The following is a 14,543-nucleotide window of genomic DNA, read 5'->3' on the forward strand; positions in this document are numbered from 1 at the left end:
ATCTTCAAGTTACAGGATTCATTGTGTTCATACTGTTCATTTCGTTTCCAAAGATACATTGATTTTTTGGATTCGAAATCTTCAAGTTACAGCATTCATTGTGTTCATATTGTTCATTTCGTTTCCAAGGATACGTTGATTTTTTGGTTTCGAAATCTTCAAGTTGCAGGATTCATTGTGTTCATACTGTTAATTTCGTTTCCAAGGATACATTCATTGTTTGGATTCGAAATCTTCAAGTTACAGGATTCATTGTGTTCATACTGTTCATTTCGTTTCCAAAGATACATTGATTTTTTGGATTCGAAATCTTCAAGTTACAGCATTCATTGTGTTCATATTGTTCATTTCGTTTCCAAGGATACGTTGATTTTTTGGTTTCGAAATCTTCAAGTTGCAGGATTCATTGTGTTCATACTGTTAATTTCGTTTCCAAGGATACATTCATTGTTTGGATTCGAAATCTTCAAGTTACAGGATTCATTGTGTTCATATTGTCCATTTCGTTTCCAAGGATACATTCTTTCTTTTTTTTGTGTGGATTCGAAATCAAGTTACAGGATTCATTGTGTTCATATTGTTCATTTCGTTTCCAAGGACACTTTGATTTTTTGGTTTCTAAATCTTCAATTTACAGGATTCATTCATATTGTATTCATATTGTTCATTTCGTTTCCAAGGATACGTTCATTTTTTGGTTTCGAAATCTTCAAGTTACAGAATTGTGTTCATATTGTTCATTTCGTTTCTAAGGATACTTTCCCTTTTTGGTTTCGAAATCTTCAAGTTACAGGATTGTGTTCATATTGGTCATTTTGTTTCCAAGGATACATTCATTTTTTGGTTTCGAAATCTTCAAGTTACAGATTCATTGTGTTCATATTGTTCATTTCGTTTCCAAGGATACATTCATTTTTTGGTTTCGAAATCTTCAAGTTACAGATTCATTGTGTTCATATTGTTCATTTCGTTTCCAAGGATACATTCATTTTTTGGTTTCGAAATCTTCAAGTTACAGGATAGTGTACATATTGTTCGTTTCCTTTCCAAGGACACATTGCTTTGTTTGATTAGAAATCTTCAAGGTACAGGATTCATTGATTTTAAAATCTTCAAGTTAAGATATGGCGGAATTATTTCGATTCGTAAAAAGTAATAGAGCAAGAGATAAATATTAATCTATAATGGACATTTGTATACAAAGCACAAAATTACGAAGACAGGGATTGTATGGACGCGTGATTAACGTGACATTTGTAATTTAGTGATGATTATTTCCTCAGATAAGAAAACCATTATAAAAGAACCTACAAAGCATTCGAACTATTTAGCAAATTGGGGTAGAATTGGAGCCGCGGACTGTATAGAAGCAAAAAAGCTGAAGCTGGAACTTCAGCGGAAGCTACTATTTTTACAACAACAAACAATTATTATTTTGGTGACGAAATCCTCTCAGTATAAAAAATTATGACAAAATGTATATGATGACGATATATCTTCGGTGACAAACTCTCCTCAGTGACAAAAAACATGACGAAATGTATTTGATGACCAAAAAACTAATGACGAAAAATATCTGGCAAACTATAACGGTGACGAAATATCCGGTTACGAAATGCCCTAGACCCAAACTATGCGTCTATAACATGGAATTATGTGAACTGGAAGAGGAAAAAGGATCAAATGACGTGTGTTGGTGTGAATTAAATTTGTGCTGTTGAGAATCCTGGGAAGAACCTGATCATCGGATCTTGTGTACCATAATAATTAGCTGAGCATGAAAACGGAGTTCGGAAAATGCTAAACCGTTCTCTAGCGGTTTGCAGAGTATAATAGGCTTTATTAGTAAGGGAAAACGTTGGGTTACAGCGATAAGAGAATCATGAAATTTCGGAGAACAATGCTCATCTGCTAATTTGTCCACAAACCTCCAGCGGAGATAGAAATCTAGTAGCGTCTTTTATGAAGGTGATAATTTACCAATGTGAGGTTTTCTAAGCAAAACAATCACGACTACGCCACTAGAAGAAATAACAACATGAACCGGAAAGAGGAAATTTCGTAGCATAAGCGAAGCGATAACCTCGTTTACAAGACACAAGATTATTTTAAGTGCAAGTTTCTTGCACTTCTTGAAAACATTAAGATATATTTTAAATAACAGGTCATCATTTTGGTATGGTGCTTCCTTGAATATCTTACTATTGTCCGTGCAATTTGAACTGGCGGCTCAAGGTCAAGCAATGAACTGCATTTTTCACGTGTGCTTATCCCAATCCTGGACCATTCTCCCCAACTAAATGTATGTATTTATTCACACTACAATGAGTATATACCCGGTGGCAGTGGTAACTATTTACACTCAATAATGACAATAATAAACTTGTTAATTAAAAATACACTTAATAATACCAATAATTAATACTAACAATAATAATAAAATAATAATAATAATAATAATAATAATAATAATAATAATAATAATAATAATAATAATAATAATAATAATAATAATAATAATAATAGGGAATATCCTAAATTAAATGAAGCTCTATCACTTAAAATAACATTTGAAATAAATCTAATTTGTATCTTAAATCTAAGTTCGAACTAAAACCCACGGGTATGATATGTTCATATATGCACAAGTAGCTTTCCACATTACACTCATTTCGCTGTCAACTCACTCACTGCACTGGAACTACGACACATTTCACTGATTATATCCTGATTTCACTAACACTTCAAAAACATTTCACTGTTCAAATACTTTGCACTGCCACTATAAACTATAAAGCTTCCCTGACAGGAACACGTTTCACTGACACAACATAATTCTTCACTGATACAACACTTCAATAACAAAATATCATTTACATCCTTTACATACAGTGTATAATTATCGTTTATTAGTAAAGTCCTTAAGCCTATTTTTAAATACGTTTTTGGTTGTTGGTAAAGCCTTTAGTAAGTCTGCAGGTACAGCATTCCAGTCCCTGACAGTACGACTGAGAAAAGAAAACTTTCCAGTGTCCGTCCTCTGCCTTCTTTCCCTCAATTTATATGAGTGGTCGTTCCTTGAAGAGTAATTTGGCGGTTGCAACCTATTTTTTATTTCTCTCCAGGCAGGCTCACCTCTGTATGTTTTGAACAGTGCGCATAATTGAATTCGCGTTCTCCTGTCCGTGAGTGTGTCCCATTTTAATGGTGAATTTTTCCGACAACACTTGTGAGCCCGTTTTTGAATCTTTTCCAGCTGGAACAGCTGGGATTACCAGTGCTTCAGTTAACAGTTTTCAGTTCAGTGGCTCGTGCGTGGTTTGTACTTTTACACGTTTTTACGTGACCTTGACCCATCAGTTCGAAATTCACAGATAACAGGACATAAGTATTTACAAGATTTTCATTTATTTATTGACGTATCCATTTCCATGATTTAGAGGAGTAAGTCCATGTTATTATTAACTCTGTCCTTTGTATATGGTATGGAAAATGCTGGATTAATAACTGGAATGTTTATAATCTGTCATGACCAAATAATACAGGGTGAGTCAGTGACTATGTTACAAAATTTTAGGGACGATAGAGATCATCATTATGAACAACTTTCATATAGGAACCTATGTCCGGAAACGTTCCGTTTCGTAGTTACAAGCGTAGATATGTTAGTCAGTGTAGCAAGCTAGAATCGAAATCAGGGCCATCGTTTTGAACTTTGGTTGCAGACGACCTGTTCCTGCAAACATTGGTGATTTCTCATAAACATGATATAAGTTAGTCGGCATAGTAAATTATATTTTGGCCGATGAAATCTTGCAAATCTTCCATTTCATTTGCTCTTCCATAAATGAAATGCATATCAGCAAGTTTCAAAGTTTAATCAATCAAAATATCACATACGATGCCAACTATCATATACCATGTTTATGAGAAATCATCAACGTTCACAGGAACAAGTCGTCTGCAATCAAACTTTAAAAGGATGGCCTTCAGTTCGAATCTAGCTGGTTACATTGACTAACACATCTTGGCTTTTTACTACCAACGACACGTTTCCGGACATAGGTTCCTGTATGAATGTTGTTCATAATTGAGCCGTTCAGAACAAAAGTGGTGTACGTCAAAATTGGGTAACGAGGTTTAAAGTAAAAATCCTGTAAAATACAGCGCAAAATAGCTGTTAATATGTCCTTCGAGCTGTCCACTGATTGCCAATAGTTTAAATAAATTGAATATTAATTGCTACTTTGCGCTGTATTTTACAGAATGTTTACTTTAATCCTCATTACCCACTTTTTACTTACACCACTTCTGCTCTAAACGGCTCAATTGTCTCTTCTATCATCCCTGAAAGTTTGAAACATAGTCACTGAATCACCCTGTAGATGCTTGATGAATAAATAAAAAAATGAACAAATAAATAAATACATAAATAATTAAATATGTAAACACTTAAATATGTAAATAATTACATAAGTAAGGAAGTAAATAAATACGTATTAAAATAAATAAATAATTGTAGTAGTGATAATGGTAGTAGTAGTAGTAGTAGTGGTAGTGGTGGTGGTGGTGGTGGTGGTGGTAGATTATTTTATTAGCATGAATCTCTATAGTGGCCAGAGGTAAGCAACTAATCAAATCATTAAATTTCGAACCCATTTTACGAGGAAGAGGTTTGGCGCATTCCAAACGCCTCTATAAAGAGACAGAGACATCTTTTGCCAGGAAATATAGGAAAGTTACTTGTGTTATATTGTAAGCAGTGTTGAGTCCAGGCAATGTAAGAACTATTTTTCCCCTTCGGTGTAAAATAAATTTAGTTACCTAGTTGTATTCAGGTAAAGAATTGATGATGGTCAAAAACGGTTTAATTACGCAGATGAGTTGTATTTTGTTTGTTAGCATATTAAATATAGACAAAACTATTATTCTCCAAGTCCTTATTTCGCAAATAATGATGCAAACCTACTCAAAATAGTTTAGAAACGAAGATATTTTAACAGTTAAAATTTATTTCATATTTTACCAAAAATATTTAGTAACGGTATCTTGGAAAATGTTATTCATATTATTGTGTTCGTCTCTAGTTGTAAGAAAAACACATTGAGGTATTTGGGCTGCAGATACAATATTTTGGCATAATCTTTACCTTGTATGCCTCACAAGGCCCATTTACAAGGTTGTTAATCATAAAATATTTATAGAAACTCAATCCTGCGCAGGATGACGTCAGTATTACAACATTAGTAGCAATCTTTTAGGAAAGAGACATATGAGCATCGATTTAATTCTTCACCACGTCTGTCAAGAGGAGCGGTAAAGGAGAAGCTGAGAGAAGGGGTAATAGGTATAAGTAACTCCTACAGGAGTTGCAGACTCTTACAAAACCAACATTACTTGAAGCGTCGCCATGGATACCACAGCTTGCTTCATTTTGTTTCTCATCTGCCTGACCGCAGTCACAGGTAAATGTAACTTTACACATTTTATGGATGTTCATCAGGTATTTGAAGGATATAGGACCAATTCTTGAACGTGTTTTGATTAAAGTGTTGATAAATAGATTATATTATATTCGAAGTCACCATCTAGAGATCTAGAACAAGGAATAAAAAAAAAAGTTCACGAAGATGAAACTAGTTTACGTTTTATGCGTTTCGCAATAATATAGTTCCTGACCACCTCTGTGGTGTAGGGGTCAGCATGCTGGTCTCTTACGCAGAGGGCCCAGGTTCGATTCTCGGTCGGGTTGAATTTCCTGGTTGAGGTTTTTCAGGGTTTTCCTTCAACTGTAAGGCAAATACCAGGAAATTCGGGCCACAACATTCCTGAATATCACCGGCTTCATTCATCACCAAAATCACATTCATAACAAATCAGTAATACATCTACAGACGCCATCTAGATCACAACAATAAAACCAGTCTCAACAATAGTACACAGGCATTCGGATTTCACCTAAAAGATTAACTCGCGATATGACCAAAGATGTTAAAGCGAGTATAAATAACAGCAGAAAAAAAAGTAGTTTCTCCATCTTGACGCCAATGGTATTACTCTCATTGATTATCGTCTAGTATCCCTATATGCAAACATATTATGTACTATATATACAATTCATACAGTCCTTACGGATTGGTGTTTCGATACATTATTATTGTATCTTTGTTTACAGTGAAAAATGTAGCATTTACTATTAGTATTTAGTATTTATTTATTTAACCTGGTAGAGATAAGGCCGTCAGGCCTTCTCTGCCCCTCTACCAGGAGATTCCAACTATAATATGAAGAATAAAATTACAATTAGTATTAAATTTACAATTACAATTACAAATAAAATTGCAATTAGTATTAAATTTGCAATTACAATTACAATAAAAATCAAAGTACGAAAAGATTTCCTGACTAACTAAAGCTAGATAATTTATCACAGAAAAACAAAGAAAATTTTATATTTACTGAATTACAAATTAAACCTAGAATAACAAAATTGTATAGTGATGAAATTACTGGCTATTGAAATATTTTGTGATAGATTAAGGAAACTATTTACAAGAAATCAATTACTGACCAAGTGCCTAGTAAGTTTGCGTTTGAATTCAATGTTATTTCAACCTCCTTAAATAACAAGATTCCTAATTATTTATGATCGAGGAACTCACTAAAAACCACGATCAGACTGCCTGACCTCAGATTTTAACACGGAACCTCCCGAATGCGAGTCCAGTGTTTCATCACTGAGCCAGCTCGCTTGCTTAAAAGGCTCATCACAGTGTCTTTTTTATTTTTCAGCCGCCTATCTCGAAAACAACATGTTTGCGAGAATACAATTTTCAATTAACGTTTCTTCGTTTGGAGAGTAAATACAATGATGTTAGTTATTTTCTATTAAGAGGAGAGTCCACTGAAAATCATGAAAATTACAAAAAAAAAAATTATTGGCTAGTATTTAACTTCTTTAGAATGCATATTTTTATATCCCAAATGGATATAGATTAGAAATATGTTAATTTTTAAATTAAGGCTGTAAGGAGACGTACCATTTAAAGAGCTGTCAATTGTTTTTTTTTTCATCAAAGAATTTCTTTGTAAAAATTTCTGATTACAAATATAATAATTTTTTGTTCTAAAGTTGGCTCCCTGAAGTTACTAAATTAATGTAGCAAAGGAGAATTTTAGCAAGTATGTGTTACATAAATATTGATATTACTTTCAAATCCATTTTTCCTTACGTTAATTTTTCTTGATTCAACACCAACTTTCTTACGGCAAATATGAATCAAACTGGATTAAATTTTTACTGCAAATATTTATAAGGTAGCTGCATCGTTCTATGCATTTTTGTAACATTTGTTGCTAGTTTATTTTATTAATATTTTGTCATGAATTATAGAAAAAAGTAAAATTTTCAAAATTAAAAAAAAAATTGAAAGTGAATAAATGAGATATTTCATAAAATGAATGTGAATGTAACCAAAAGAAAGGAAGCTTAAAAATTGAGATCTTCTACTAAATTCTAGGGTTTGAAAATATTTCTAAAAAGAATAGAACAAAAATAAATAAAAAAATCAAAAGCCAAAAACATTTGGGAGTTCAAAATTTAGCTTTTGTTAGTCCTTTACATAATAAATATGCTCTCAAAAGTTGTTTGAAAAAAAATGATTAAGAAAAAAGTTGTATTTTTTAGTGAAGTGTCTTCGTAAGTGGAAATTATAAAGGTCATTTTAAGGGAAACTTGTTTTTTATAACGGAAACCCAAACTTTTTAGAAGCACATCGTGCATAATATATCACATTATTGTACCAGAGCCGTAAAATATTACCATGACAACTGAAACGTCAAGACTTCTTTTATGACGGCATAACTTGTGCCATAAATTTAACATTACGAAACGATTTGTCATGCTTTAATATTTAATAATTCTACATCTTTGTTGTCATAGCAACCTCTTTCTTCATAGATCATGATATCAAATTACCCATCATTACAAATCTGATGTCATTTCTTTATTAATCGTTTTATAATGCTGGCGTATAAAAATAACATATGAAACGCGTTTGTAATGTTATACAATTGAAGACTGCCCTCAAAGAACGTTGTGTATCATATACTTTATCATATGACATACAACGTTCTTTGAGGGAGGTCTTCAATTACTGCACTCGTCAAAATCAGGACGCTAATTTCGGTCGTTTCCTAAACATTGACTCGTGTCATAAAGTATAACATCATGAACTTGTTTCATAATCATAATATTGTATGTTTCAGGTGAAAATGACTGTTGCGGTGTCAACTGTGATGAATATATAAACGAAATTAGTAACAACTTATCACACGACAACAGGCAAAAGTTATCGATACTGATTTGTTGTGCCGCTATTGCTCCCACACGTTCACCGTCCATCGAGAGAGCATATCGTGCACCCCCCTCGAAGTTGTGTTAACATGTGTGAAAACCAATCATTCATTACATTCTCAGGTAAGCTATAAAATAATCGATATCATATGATGAAATACCGGAGGTTAATTTGTTGTGAATTACGAAGGATATTCAAACAATGATAGTTGTTATTGTAGTCATGTATTGGGCAGGTTGAAAAAATCTGCTTGCCTTATATCTTTGTATAAAGCAGATGTTTCTCGGCTTTGCCATAAAAATTTTGTGACACAGATCCAACAAGAAAATGATGACTATTCATTTCAACCCCCAAACACAATACAGGTATAAAAATAATTTGTCAGAGCACCTTGTTACCCAAGGGTATTCTTTTACCATAACTTCCATGTTCATTTAGCATGCAAGTCGTCACAACTAGACCTATAGACTTAGATTATTTGTTTATGTGTTTATTTATTTATTTGTTTCTTTGTTCGTTTATTTATTAATTTAGTTACTTATTTGTTTGTTCGTTTATTTATTTAGATACTTATTTGTTTGTACGTTTATTTACTTAGTTACTTATTTGTTTGCTCGTTTATTTATTTACTTATTTCTTTGTTCGTTTATTTATTTAGTTACTTATTTGTTTGCTCGTTTATTTATTAATTTACTTACTTATTTCTTTGTTCGTTTATTTATTCAGTTACTTATTTGTTTGTTCGTTTATTTATATAGTTACTTATTTGTTTGCTCATTTATTTATTAATTTACTTACTTATTTCTTTGTTCGTTTATTTATTTAGTTACTTATTTGTTTGTTCGTTTATTTATTGAGTTACTTATTTGTTTGCTCATTTATTTATTAATTTACTTACTTATTTCTTTGTTCGTTTATTTATTTAGTTACTTATTTGTTTGTTCGTTTATTTATTTAGTTACTTATTTGTTTGCTCCTTTATTTATTTACTTACTGATTTGTTTGCTCGTTTATTTATTTAGTTACTTATTTGTTTGTTCGTTTATTTATTTATTTACTTATTTGTTTGTACGTTTATTTATTTACTTACTTATTTGTTTGTACGTTTATTTATTTACTTACTTATTTGTTTGTTCGTTTATTTATTTACTTACTTATTTGTTTGTTCGTTTATTTACTTACTTACTTATTTGTTTGTTCGTTTATTTATTTACTTACTTATTTCTTTGTTCGTTTATTTATTTAGTTACTTATTTGTTTGTACGTTTATTTATTTACTTACTTATTTGTTTGTTCGTTTATTTATTTACTTATTTCTTTGTTCGTTTATTTATTTAGTTACTTATTTGTTTGCTCCTTTATTTATTTATTTAGTTATTTGTTTGTTCGTTTATTTATTTACTTACTTATTTGTTTGTTCGTTTATTTATTTACTTACTTATTTCTTTGTTCGTTTATTTATTTAGTTACTTATTTGTTTGTACGTTTATTTATTTACTTACTTATTTCTTTGTTCGTTTATTTATTTGATTACTTATTTCTTTGCTCGTTTATTTATTTAGTTACTTATTTGTTTGTTCGTTTATTTATTTACTTACTTATTTGTTTGTTCGTTTATTTATTTACTTACTGATTTGTTTGTTCGTTTATTTGTTTACTTACTTATTTGTTTGTTCATTTATTTAGTTACTTATTTGTTTGTACGTTCATTTATTTACTTACTTATTTGTTTGTTCGTTTATTTATTTACTTACTTATTTGTTTGTTCGTTTATTTATTTACTTACTTATTTCTTTGTTCGTTTATTTATTTACTTACTTATTTGTTTGTTCGTTTATTTATTTACTTACTTATTTGTTTGTTCGTTTATTTATTTACTTACTTATTTCTTTGTTCGTTTATTTATTGACTTACTTATTTGTTTGTTCGTTTATTTATTTACTTATTTATTTCTTTGTTCGTTTATTTATTTAGTTATTTGTTTGTACGTTTATTTATTTACTTACTTATTTCTTTGTTCGTTTATTTATTTACTTACTTATTTGTTTGTTCGTTTATTTATTTACTTACTTATTTCTTTGTTCGTTTATTTATTTACTTACTTATTTCTTTGTTCGTTTATTTATTTACTTACTTATTTGTTTGTTCGTTTATTTATTTACTTACTTATTTCTTTGTTCGTTTATTTATTTACTTACTTATTTCTTTGTTCGTTTATTTATTGACTTACTTATTTGTTTGTTCGTTTATTTATTTACTTACTTCTTTCTTTGTTCGTTTATTTATTTAGTTATTTGTTTGTACGTTTAGTTATTTACTTACTTATTTCTTTGTTCGTTTATTTATTTACTTACTTATTTCTTTGTTCGTTTATTTATTGACTTACTTATTTGTTTGTTCGTTTATTTATTTACTTATTTATTTCTTTGTTCATTTATTTACTTACTTATTTGTTTGTTCGTTTATTTATTTACTTACTTATTTCTTTGTTCGTTTATTTATTTACTTACTTATTTCTTTGTTCGTTTATTTATTGACTTACTTATTTGTTTGTTCGTTTATTTATTTACTTACTTCTTTCTTTGTTCGTTTATTTATTTAGTTATTTGTTTGTACGTTTATTTATTTACTTACTTATTTCTTTGTTCGTTTATTTATTTACTTACTTATTTCTTTGTTCGTTTATTTATTTACTTACTTATTTCTTTGTTCGTTTATTTATTGACTTACTTATTTGTTTGTTCGTTTATTTATTTACTTATTTATTTCTTTGTTCGTTTATTTACTTACTTATTTGTTTGTTCGTTTATTTATTTACTTACTTATTTCTTTGTTCGTTTATTTATTTACTTACTTATTTGTTTGTTCGTTTATTTATTTACTTACTTAATTCTTTTTTCGTTTATTTATTTACTTACTTATTTCTTTGTTCGTTTATTTATTGACTTACTTTTTTGTTTGTTCGTTTATTTATTTACTTACTTCTTTCTTTGTTCGTTTATTTATTTAGTTATTTGTTTGTACGTTTAGTTATTTACTTACTTATTTCTTTGTTCGTTTATTTATTTACTTACTTATTTCTTTGTTCGTTTATTTATTGACTTACTTATTTGTTTGTTCGTTTATTTATTTACTTATTTATTTCTTTGTTCATTTATTTACTTACTTATTTGTTTGTTCGTTTATTTATTTACTTACTTATTTCTTTGTTCGTTTATTTATTTACTTACTTATTTCTTTGTTCGTTTATTTATTGACTTACTTATTTGTTTGTTCGTTTATTTATTTACTTACTTCTTTCTTTGTTCGTTTATTTATTTAGTTATTTGTTTGTACGTTTATTTATTTACTTACTTATTTCTTTGTTCGTTTATTTATTTACTTACTTATTTCTTTGTTCGTTTATTTATTTACTTACTTATTTCTTTGTTCGTTTATTTATTGACTTACTTATTTGTTTGTTCGTTTATTTATTTAGTTATTTGTTTGTACGTTTATTTATTTACTTACTTATTTCTTTGTTCGTTTATTTATTTACTTACTTATTTCTTTGTTCGTTTATTTATTTACTTACTTATTTCTTTGTTCGTTTATTTATTTAGTTATTTGTTTGTACGTTTATTTATTTACTTACTTATTTGTTTGTTCGTTTATTTATTTAGTTACTTATTTCTTTGTTCGTTTATTTATTTACTTATTTGTTTGTTCGTTTATTTATTTACTTACTTATTTGTTTGTACGTTTATTTATTTACTTACTTATTTGTTTGTTCGTTTATTTATTTACTTACTTATTTCTTTTTTCGTTTATTTATTTAGTTACTTATTTGTTTGTTCGTTTATTTATTTACTTACGTATTTGTTTGTACGTTTATTTATTTACTTACTTATTTGTTTGTACGTTTATTTATTTAGTTACTTATTTGTTTGTTCGTTTATTTATTTACTTACGTATTTGTTTGTACGTTTATTTATTTACTTACTTATTTGTTTGTACGTTTATTTATTTAGTTACTTATTTGTTTATTCGTTTATTTATTTAGTTACTTATTTATTTGTTCGTTTATTTATTTACTTATTTGTTTGTTCGTTTATTTATTTATTTATTTATTTGTTTGTTCGTTTATTTATTTACTTACTTATTTGTTTGTTCGTTTATTTATTTAGTTACTTATTTGTTTGTTCGTTTATTTATTTAGTTACTTATTTGTTTGTTCGTTTATTTATTTAGTTACTTATTTGTTTGTTCGTTTATTTATTTACTTACTTATTTGTTTGTTCGTTTATTTATTTACTTACTGATTTGTTTGTTCGTTTATTTGTTTACTTACTTATTTGTTTGTTCATTTATTTAGTTACTTATTTGTTTGTACGTTCATTTATTTACTTACTTATTTGTTTGTTCGTTTATTTATTTACTTACTTATTTGTTTGTTCGTTTATTTATTTAGTTACTTATTTCTTTGTTCGTTTATTTATTTACTTATTTGTTTGTTCGTTTATTTATTTACTTACTTATTTGTTTGTACGTTTATTTATTTACTTACTTATTTGTTTGTTCGTTTATTTATTTACTTACTTATTTCTTTTTTCGTTTATTTATTTAGTTACTTATTTGTTTGTTCGTTTATTTATTTACTTACATATTTGTTTGTACGTTTATTTATTTACTTACTTATTTGTTTGTACGTTTATTTACTTAGTTACTTATTTGTTTGTTCGTTTATTTATTTACTTACGTATTTGTTTGTACGTTTATTTATTTACTTACTTATTTGTTTGTACGTTTATTTATTTAGTTACTTATTTGTTTATTCGTTTATTTATTTAGTTACTTATTTATTTGTTCGTTTATTTATTTACTTATTTGTTTGTTCGTTTATTTATTTATTTACTTATTTGTTTGTTCGTTTATTTATTTACTTACTTATTTGTTTGTTCGTTTATTTATTTAGTTACTTATTTGTTTGTTCGTTTATTTATTTAGTTACTTATTTGTTTGTTCGTTTATTTATTTACTTACTTATTTGTTTGTACGTTTATTTATTTACTTACTTATTTGTTTGTTCGTCTATTTATTTACTTAGTTATTTCTTTGTTCGTTTCTTTATTTAGTTAGTTATTTGTTTGTTCGTTTATTTATTATTTAGTTATTCATTTGTTTATTCGTTTATTTATTTATTTAGCTACTTATTCCTTTGTTCGTTTATTTATTTAGTTACTTATTTGTTAGTTTATTTATTTATTTCATTACTTATTGTTTTGTTCGTTTATTTATTTAGTTGCCTATTTGTTAGTTTATTTATTTATTTAGTTAATTATTTTTTGTTCGTTTATTTAGTTATTTATTATTATCATTTAACCGAAGTACAGTAAACATAAAATAGACCTACCATATTATAATGATGAACGTCTGTAGGCCTAATGAGTGAATATATTACTCCGTTGTCTGTAATATTGATATTATTTCATTCCAGGTATGTAATCGTGTAGTAGGCTTTGACCAAGACGACTCATGGACGTATCATGGAGTACGAACATACACGTTTCTTCAATGTGATATCTATATTGTGATCCTGGCATGTTGAACAATTATTATTATATATTTATACTTCAAATAAAATTTTTGTACTTTTAATTATCTATATAAAGTGATTTTGAAAAGTAAAATTATATGTATTTAACCCAAATCACATATTTCGTAATTTAGTGACCAAGAGTAATTACCTATTCGGAAAAAAATGCCTGTCACAATTTTTGTAATATTCTACGTGTAGGCCTATTTTGCTCAATAGAAACTCGCAATATACGAGTCGGCTTGAGTTCAAATCCTAGTTGAGTCAAGTTGTCTGGTTGAAGTCTTTTCCGAGGTTTCCCCTCAACCAACTGAAGCAGAGTTTCTGGGTAACTTTCAGTGTTGGACCTCGGACTCATTTCGCCATCATAATTACATTTTCCTTCTTTCATTATCATCTCCGTTCCTTTCTCATATTTCGAGCTTTCTCAGATGTAGAGTTGCTTGTGGGCCGCCACCGAAATTGGACTCCGTGGTATGTGGTCATTAGTTGCTGGTGGTAGTAGGGGAAAGGAGGGTTGTACCGCTCAGAGGGCAATCGCGCTCATGCTAATATATCTGCTTGGTTTAAATTTTGAAGAGCTCAGGAGGTGATGCTATTTTGCGGACACT

The 14,543-nt window shown here is 28.5% G+C and overlaps 1 long non-coding RNA gene across 1 annotated transcript; it reads left to right on the forward strand.

Moving 5' to 3' along the window:
* Window positions 1-5,330: 5,330 nt before the first annotated feature.
* On the forward strand, window positions 5,331-14,046 carry LOC138716197 (uncharacterized). The gene is made up of 3 exons (XR_011336586.1): window positions 5,331-5,465; window positions 8,269-8,479; window positions 13,834-14,046. It is a non-coding gene; the product is annotated as an uncharacterized lncRNA (long non-coding RNA).
* The last annotated feature ends 497 nt before the right edge of the window (window positions 14,047-14,543 follow it).

Source organism: Periplaneta americana, chromosome 2, assembly GCF_040183065.1.
Source record: "Periplaneta americana isolate PAMFEO1 chromosome 2, P.americana_PAMFEO1_priV1, whole genome shotgun sequence".
NCBI classification, from domain to species: Eukaryota; Metazoa; Arthropoda; class Insecta; order Blattodea; family Blattidae; genus Periplaneta; species Periplaneta americana.